Here is a 7,500-nt window from a genome sequence, read left to right as displayed (position 1 = left end):
GGTCACTGTGAACGCCATTTTTTTCCTTCACGTCATGAACTTCCGTTCCTTCCACTTTCTGCATTTCAAGGAGTTTGTTTTCCCGAACATCATTTACCAATGGTGGATCGTCTTTCAATCGTTATCTCCGTTTGATTTTACATCCACATTTTAAACTGCACGAAAAGCAAACATTCTCAGTTCAAGTTACAATGAAGTATAACATAACATGTATAGTATTGAATACATGGATTTGTAAAACCCGTTCCTTTCTCTCTCAAAGACGAGTCTCTTCCTCCGATTTATGCAGATTACATTCCCAAATCTGAAGCTCCTCCTCTTTTTGCTGGACATGAAGCTGCTGTTTCTTTATCTCTCCATCTTTCCCGTTCCAATGAAATGGTTGATTCGTAACGGCTGGTTTGGAAAGCGATTGGTGATCACCGACAATCGTATTAAACACACACCTCCCGGATACGCCAGAAATATCAAACAATGTCCAAATTAGACGAACTGCTTTTTTGCAGTTCAATTCGGGAGCTTAAGTTTTGTGATTTCGCTGAGTTTAAGAGATTCTCGATGTTGTGGCTTGTGCGAAAATGAAATGAAACCCAGAACGCTGGTGTCCTGGCGTTTATAAGCATTGCAATGTATCTGGCGATTCATAGGGATGATGATCAAGCATTCGATGATGGTGAGGAAAATGAAGAGAGGAAAAGAATTTTGTCGTGAAGAAACCATTGCAGCCTGTTCAAGTCAAGGCATGTTTGAGCACGCCAAAAAAATGACAAATTAAGACCCCAGCAAAGTAACCGAGGATGCTCTTTGAGGGAGAATGAAGTGGCTGAGGAGGTGCCTCATAAAGGAAATAATTACAAAAGTCCTTTAATTTTCTTTTAATGGGGTGTTGGTTTCATAGTCTTGGATTTATGTTTAACACACAAACACACACACAAAAACGCAGACATTTATGTTGATAAATAGACAAGCAAGGAAATGACTAAAAACATGGACATGAAAATGGTGCAAGAGATTAAGTAATATCGATGGAAGGTTTACGTACCTGTAGTTCTCGAGACCAACGTTTCTTAAAGAAATCTTGGATTAGCCACCTGAAAGAGTCTGATGTTTCATCTTTCCTTGCAAGATCATTTCGAAGCCGGGGTGATGATGGATTTACTGCCAAACATCACGTCTTCTTCTCCAGCGGCCATTACTAGAACTTCTTCCTCTGCACACACTTCAACAAAATGAAGTCAAAATCACTCAATGACATTGTCGTCATAATCGACATCATTATCATGCCTTCCAACGCAATCCTGGAAATTCTGTATTCTCTCATTTGCTTTCTGCATCTCAATTCAATTTTTCTCTTCTTTTGCCTTCGATTTCACATCTTTATTTTATTCATCACAAACTACCATTGGATTTGCACGAAAGTTTTTCAAACAATTACTTTTAATGATCATCCAGGTGAACACAATGACTTTGAAATGGACACAAAAACACTCATGCCAGACTTCTACCAACTGGAATATTTCCTTTGTGCTTGTCTGGATTAAAGTTCAGGAAAATATTTGTTTCTCCTCAACACTTCTGAGGCACAGATAAAATGGAACATGATGCAGGTGAAGAACAGGAAGTTTTGCCAAAGTTTGGAATAATTTGTCATGTAAAGCATGAATCTTGGTAATTTTCATTTTAACTGGTGGAATGATTTCAGGTGAGTGGGTGGAGGAGGGAATGAGCACCTCCTCTGAGGGGCCTTTGATAAAACAAAAGAAGTATGAAAGATGAGGTGCATTGATATCTTGATCAGTTTAATAACTTGTTCAGAAAAGGACCCAGAATGAAATGCTCAGATGGAACAGGTGAGGAAAAGGTCAATCGGGTTATCTCATCCAGTCGAAGGCAGTAAAAGTACTTGTTGTTTTTTCTGCTTGAGGGTGACCATGCCAAGAAGTTACCTTCCCACAGAAATTATAATTACAATTTTCTCCACAATTAAGGATATTCTTCTTCATCGAAGGAAGAATTAACAGCAATGTCTGTGAAAGACAGTGACAAGATGTATTTTTCTTTATGTTTTGATCTTGTTGTTGGCTGTGTTTGCACCCATCGTGTGTTCACCCAACCTGCCCCAAAGTATTGAAGAGTGCTTACCTGTTGAAGGTCCTGCACAAAACATGGCTTCTGCTGTTGCTGTCCGTCATCAAGGTGAGGCTTCCGTTCACGATGTAGCTCATGAACAATGCAAGGTGATCAATTGCATTTCACCAACAATAAGATCCCACCATGTTTTTCCTCAGCTTTCGTTCCTTCACTATAAAAGTTCAGCTTCCTATATTTATGAAATGCAGTATATCCATCAGGAGTGAACTCCCTGTCCATCATTGTACAATCACAAAATGTTTCAGTGATGGCTCCAATGTGATCTCAGGAGCATTCACTTATTTGAAAGAGACCGTGTGACAAAGTAAATTGTTTTCAATGGAATATTCTCTGTTTTTCCTTGAATGTGTGTCAGGTGAGGGGACTATTATGGGAGATGAGGAGGGAACTTCATCATCTATGAAGATGAGGCTTGCCGCTGAGCTTCTTCAGGAGGACTACTTTGTGTCCTTTGATGGTGTATTTCCCATGTTGGTCACTTTCCCTCTTTTTATCAAGATCACTCTGCAGCATCTCTTGTTTTTTCTCTTTGGAGTGGAATGCAATCTGGAGTGATGAAATTGTTTTTTGTGCAGAGAGAGGGATCATTCAAATTGCGTTCCTTCTTGTTATTGGTAAGAACCAGATTCCGAACGGACTCACAACTGAGCACAACTTTCATAGGTCTGAATCTATTCTCAATGTAGCGTCCATCGCGGAAAGTCCATCCAGGCTCTATGTTCTGGTTCATGGCTTCAATCAATTTTGCCAAAACCTCCCTGTCATGTTCACCTTCTCCTTCCTTTACTCCACGGAACATGAGGTTATTTTTTCGCCTTTCTATCTCCACTGGTTCATCACTGAGAAGCTTGGATTGAGATGAATGGTGAGGCTTCAGTCTGGCCGGCAGCTGATCACCATCATGCCGTTTCAGTTGTTGTGTCCTGCCTTCACAGTGAGGCTTCGGTTGGCACTTAAGAACAACACTGTACTGTTGTTGCTGTTGCAGCCCTTCATCCTTATGAGGCTTTGGTTCAGGTGGTTGCCAATCAACATCCTGCTGTTTCTTATGTTGCTGCTTCACCCTGTCATCATTTATACAAAACGTCTTTTTCAACTCTTTCCTCAGCAAGCTTTGCTGCTTTTTGCACTTTGGTCTCTCTCTCTCTCCAAGATCTCTTGCTCCCTGAACTCCGCATGACCTTTCCTCTCTCTTATCCCATATTCTCTTTTCATTAAAATGAACTCTCTTGTTTTCCACACAACTTCGCATTGCTCTCTTGTGTTCTTCCTTTTTCTCTCTCAGACGAGTCTCAACCTCCGATTTATTCACATTACATTCTCGATGATTAAGCTCCTCCCCTTTTTGGTATAGATGGAGCTGCTGTTTCTTTATCTCTTCATATTTCCCGTTCATAAAGGCTTCAAACACCCCTTGCTACTCCAGCTCCTGTTCCTGATATATCTTCAAATCTTGCTCCCGTTGCTGCACATCTTGCTTCAAGTTTTTATGTTCTAACATTTTCTTTTCTACTTCAACCATTTTCCTCCTACGTTCTGTGTTTTTGCGCTTTTCACAGATACAAACTTCAAATTTCTCATCCTGAAAATCCCCTCCCAGTTTTCTCGTCTGCATTCTTCCTTCTCCCTTATCTTTAACTCTTCTTCTTTGTTCCTCTCCTGTTCATGTATTTTCCTCTACTCTGCTTCCTTTTTCTCTTTCTGCTGTTCCTCCTCTCGTTTCCTCCGTTCATCTTCCTCCTTTAACTGCAATTCTTTGTTCAATTTCCGTTGTGTGTCCATTTCCCATTTCCGTTAACTCACGTTCTCTGCCCTGAACGTCTTCTCTCATTGAATGAGATCTTCTTTTTGGAGCAACATCTCCTCTTTTTCCTGAAGTTCTTCCTTTGCTTGTAAATCCTTCTTTTGTTCTTCTTGATATTGTTCTTCCTTTTGTTCTATATTACCAAAGTTCTGGTTCACTGTGAACGCCATTTTTTCCTTCATATCATGAACCTCCGTTCCTTCCACTTTCTGCATTTCAAGGAGTTTGCTTTCCTGAACATCGTTTCCCAATGGTGGATCGTCTTTCAATTGTTGCCTCCGTTTACTCCTCATGAATTACTTTTCTTCATCATTTGGGTCTTACAGGGTTCAAGACATGTCGAGACAGTCCAACGAGCAGAAGATAACAGACGGTCTATCAACCTAACTTGTCAGCAAATTATTCACAATTGAAAGTCTGACCACAAACTAGCATACAAGCCAGTTTCCTCAACGGAATCCTTTCACAATAAAAATGAGACACCACCAGCAGTTGGACTCTCTCTTCGCAGTCATCACGTGAATCGTAGCAGAAATGATGTTAATATACTGAGTGCAGAAACTGTGAGAATACCATTGCACTCTGTCAATGCAATCACCACTCAGAAAACAAACAACGCATTTTACACAATGAGGCATCACAATGGTATCTACATCCCACCTGTAGTCTGCAAGGTCATACCTGTGCAAGTTCAGCTGATGATGTGGATATCAAGGTCGATACACCAGATGGTCAAGACACATTCCATGGAACTGCAGTATCTGTTTATCAGCATTTACCATCTCACTTTGTATCTGGATGTGTGACTGTCTCTGAACCACTTGTATCGTGTGATGAATCCACAGACTTGTTGAGATGCTTCCATGCAAAATCCGTTGAAGCCCGAGACCAGAGGATCTTAACTGTTTTGGCTGCGCGTTCCACTTGGGCCTTCTCGTGTTGTGGCTGTACCACCAATCAACGAAGGGTTAGAAATTCATGAAAAGTTGAAATTATTGATTAATTAATTTATTTTCAACCAGTCATTTGGAATGAAAAATACTCAAAACACTCGCCAAACTTCACAACACAGCTCATAGGAAATTTGAGCTTGTTTATTGCGAACAAGATCATCATTGCATGAGGCGATAATTTATTTATTTATTTATTTATTTATTTTGTGGCAGCACATCTCGGATCATGTTCTGGGCTCCTCAGCCTCGATCTGTGTTTTGTTTTGATGCCCAACAACAATGAAAGCATTGATTCACATAACTACGTTGTTGGCAATAACAGCAGCGCTCGAACAGCAGGTTCTGTGACTCTTGTCAGACTTCAGCATGCAGAACCAAAAGTTACACAAAGTCTTCTCACGGTATGCCTCCCATGCGGTTAAATCATGTTGGAGGTCAATCAGGACCTCTTGCATTCCATTTCCTGCCGGTAATTCTTCAGTGAGGCCCTAAATGGATTGCTCAGGAAATGAAGGTCCTCCTCCTTGAGGTTCAGGAAGTATCCTTTTAATTCCACCTCCAGGTTGCCAAGATGCTCACAGGCCAGAGCCCTAAAGTTCCCAGAGGATGTACTGTTCAATTCCAGAACCTCTGACAGTTGCAAACATGGCGAACACACCAGCCAAAATGTTCGCTCTCCACAATCAAGGTTTCCTGAGAGCTTTGACAGAGAGCTCTGAGCTTTGACATAAATTTGCAAACCGTCGCCTCGGTCCCTTGAAGACTCCAGTTGAACCCGTTCAGGGCGAGATGGAGAATGAAGGAATGATCTTTCAGAGCAGAAACGAAATCTTTACACTTGCAGCTACGATTGAATAACTCCAGTAGCTCGTCTCGCAGCTCGAAGATGCATTTCGTAACGTTTCCACGGGAGAGCCAGCACACTTCTGTATGGAAGAGGAGTACGCTGTGCTCAGCTTTCAAATCCTCACACAGCAATTTGGACAGCTGAGTACTGAGGGCACTTGATTTCACGTTGTTGATCATTTTGACCACGAACGACGGCACGCTTCCCATTGCCTTCGGAAAAAACCTTACATGACAGAGCAAACCGATGAATGATACAGTGCATACATACAGCGTGCGGAGCCAGTTCCTTGACGTGAGATTGAAAACCGGATTTCCATCTCAACATTGCTGGTACACCGTCTGTGGTACAGCCTTTCAAGTCAGTCCATTTCAAGCCATACTTCTTGAAAAATGAAAACATGACATGGAAGACATCATTGGCTTTGGTGGTGGTTTTCAACGCAGCATTGAACAATAATTCGTCTTTCAAGCCCTCCTTTCTGACATGCTGAACAAATACAACAAGCTGTGTACAATTCACCACATTTGTGAACTCATAAAGTTGTATGGCGAATCCAACTGGAGATTCGCGAATCTCACTGACTACCTGCTCCGAAATATCCAAGGACATTTCTTCAATTCAGCGCTGAGCTGTGTTGTTGGAGAGCGAAATTTGGTTCAGTTTCTTTGCAGCATAATTTCCAATGACAGAATGCACCATTTCTTTGGCTGCCAGGAGAATGAGATCTTCTCCATCAGTGTATGGTTTCTTTTGCTTGGCAATCATGAGTGTGACCTTGTATGAAGCCTTCACTGCTGCATTGGATTGCTGGTGAAAGCTCCCACCTGAATAGAGTCTGTTTGTTGAGGGATGTCTCTTTCCACTTGAAAAATTCAAGATCTCTGTTCTTATCACCGGGGTGAGCTTTCTCCAGATGCCGGGAGACTAGGCTTGACTTCATTGAGTTGTTGCCAAGTGTCTTTAGGCAAAGCACACATTGCGGAACTTCAATGTCGTTGAGAATTGAAGTGAAACCAAATTTCAAGGAATCCTCTGGATACTTGGGTTTGGGCTTGGTCATGATGCTCACGACTGTGATCTGAAAGATGAAATGACAGGAATAAATATAAAATGAAAAAGGAATAAATAAGTGAAATAACAGAAAAAGTGTCAACGTCTCACACAAAAATGAAGAAAAATTTCTTTGTTACTGGACTGTCAATGGTAACGGTAATGCACGATAGATACATATTACGTTCGAAAAATAAAATGAGCAGGTGCCAAAAAACAAAAAATCACCTGTTATCACAGAAAAAACCCGCAGCACAATTACACACACAACCATTATGCACACCAGCCAGAACACACCCACACAAAGAATGAGGTTGTTAGATTTCCCGTACTGTATGATAGTGGCAGAAAACCGCACAACACATCGAAAACTCAAACGCACAACAAATTTGTCCACTACCATACATGGTCGGAAAATAGTGAGCGGCGGCAGAAGTCGCTTCCCACCACAGAAAAAAATGCGAAAAAAAAAAACACTCACACCAAGGTCATACAATCCCAGAGGTGGATTTCCAAGGTCTCCATGTACCTCATGAAAACTTGAAATGTGCCACTGGTGGTACATGTACCACCAGTCGGGAACCCCCACTCTAGACCATCCAGAAGACCTCACGACAAACACTACAAGCTGTGAAAAGATCAACATGAGGTTGACCGTGCACATCAGCAAAACCTACTGTGGTTGCTCTTGC

The 7,500-nt window shown here is 41.6% G+C and overlaps 1 long non-coding RNA gene across 1 annotated transcript in view; it reads left to right on the top strand.

Moving 5' to 3' along the window:
* The window catches only part of LOC147006370 (uncharacterized), a 31,937-nt gene extending 24,443 nt beyond the window's left edge, over positions 1–7,494 (top strand). The window contains exons 5-6 of the long non-coding RNA XR_015054882.1: positions 2,126–2,196; positions 2,507–7,494. This is a non-coding gene — a long non-coding RNA (uncharacterized LOC147006370). The remainder of the gene's footprint in view (positions 1–2,125; positions 2,197–2,506) is intronic.
* Positions 7,495–7,500: the final 6 nt, after the last annotated feature.

Source organism: Eptatretus burgeri, unplaced genomic scaffold, assembly GCF_056783735.1.
Source record: "Eptatretus burgeri isolate ZD-2024b unplaced genomic scaffold, Ebu_testis_v1 Ebu_testis_scaffold_3183, whole genome shotgun sequence".
Classification (NCBI taxonomy): Eukaryota; Metazoa; Chordata; class Myxini; order Myxiniformes; family Myxinidae; genus Eptatretus; species Eptatretus burgeri.
Note: the sequence above shows the minus strand (reverse complement) of the source record. Positions and strands in the feature narration are given on the sequence as shown.